This window comes from Ictalurus punctatus, chromosome 22 (assembly GCF_001660625.3).
Source record: "Ictalurus punctatus breed USDA103 chromosome 22, Coco_2.0, whole genome shotgun sequence".
Classification (NCBI taxonomy): Eukaryota; Metazoa; Chordata; class Actinopteri; order Siluriformes; family Ictaluridae; genus Ictalurus; species Ictalurus punctatus.
The window spans coordinates 19916297-19918030 of record NC_030437.2 but is presented as its reverse complement, the minus strand read 5'-3'; the positions used below and the strand labels follow the sequence as shown (position 1 = coordinate 19918030).

The following is a 1734-nucleotide window of genomic DNA, read 5'->3' as shown; positions in this document are numbered from 1 at the left end:
TGTGTGTGTGTGTGTGTGTGTGTGTGTGTGTGTGTCAGAGAGGTTTCTTTTATGAGTGTCGAGCTACACACGACTGGATCTCATTAACACTCTGAAGGAAGACTTGTTTTTGTTTTGTATTCGCTGTGCTTTTGTAAACGCTGTTTATTAAGCACTAGAGATGTTTCTGTAGACCCTCTGTCACGGATATAAACAGGAAATGTGCGCAATCTGGCTGCGAAAAACTCCACATGTATATATATATGTTCATTTTGTGATACGAATGCTAGCTATCTGGATGAAAAGATGTTGTCCGTTATGAGACCGTCTGTCTGCATGTCTGTCTGCATGTCTGTCTGCATGTCTGTCTGCATGTCTGTCTGGTTTAAAAGTAAAACCAAACCGTTTTTGGACAGTATTACAATTTGGACATCCTAAAACCTGTACACCATTATAAAAAAGAATTTAATTATTAAAACGATCTAATTATAAAGACGTAAGTGTTTGGGTCAAATTTGTTAACGCATTATTTGCTAAATTTCCCATTTTTCCCATTTCAAAATCAAGACTTTCTGAGTATTTCTACACAAAACTGAATCAGGGGCGGGGCTACGGGTGACTTTGTGATGTCACTAATACAACTTTGTGCCAATTACATGCGATAATCAGATTACTAGAGGATGATGGAAACATTTTATCACAAAATCTCTAGCGAACTTTGTTGACGCAGTTTTTTTTTACATTTGCCACCACTTAAACTTTCTCAGAATTTATGTATAAAACTGATTCAGGGGCGGGGCTACGTGTGAGTCTGTGATGTCACTAATACAGCTCCACAACTTGGAACAATCTCGTTCAACAGCTAACTTTATTAACACATTTTTGCACAATTTCACACTTTCTCAGTACTTGTGTGTAAAACTGATTCGGATTACTGAGAAAGCGTCTGGGCTACGTTTATCTGGGCTGTAGCATTCAATACGGACAACAGAAACCCTTCTCACACGTCATGTGAGCTAGCACAGCTAGCTAGCTTACCTAAACACATTTTCTGCAAATTTTCACATTTTTTTCACAAATATTTCCTCATTATTTCTGTATAACACTGATTCGGGGAGGGGCTACGTTCAAACTCGATTTGTGACATCACTAATTCCGCTTCTCGACTTTGGACCAATCAGATCCGATATGCAAATCATCAGAAGAATACAACAGTGTGGTAGTCGGAAGAGAACTAGCTAGCTAGCTTTGTGAACAAAATTGCGGTTGTCATGTTAACGTTATATATTCTGACGAGGTCAAAGTTCTGATAGTAAACTTCACTAGTGATTAATGCGAGCTAGGTTACTAGACGTTAGCTAGCTAATTTGCTAATGTTAGTAATACTGTGCTGTTTGGGAAGAGGACTGGTGTGTCAACCGTATTTGCATAATCATACATACTCATAGACCCTGGTGTTTATAATGAGGGGAAAGGTGTGGGGATTTTTTCCCAGCAAGTTATTTTTCAACTTAAATTATTTTAGTGATGCAAAATGACACAATTAGGAATGTTAGCGGAGGAGCACAGCTGCCTCGTCGTTATTTCTTAGCGATGCTACGTTTGATTTTGGCAGCCATTTTGCACGAATGATGTCAGAGTGATGTGGCTCAACGAAGAGTCTGCAGATTGTAAAAATGCTAGCAAAGGTGGCCATGCAGAAGGCTGTCGCAGCCGGGTGTGTGCGTGTGTGTGAGTGTGTGTGTGTGAGTGTGA

At 39.6% G+C, this 1734-nt stretch overlaps 1 protein-coding gene across 1 annotated transcript in view; it reads right to left on the bottom strand.

The window, feature by feature from the left end:
* Positions 1–1734, bottom strand: part of rasl10a (RAS-like, family 10, member A) — a 19320-nt gene continuing 17586 nt past the window's right edge. The window contains exon 3 of the mRNA XM_017451403.3: positions 1–1734. This exon is cut by the window's right edge and continues 644 nt beyond it. The gene's annotated coding sequence lies outside the window, so the exon portion shown is untranslated.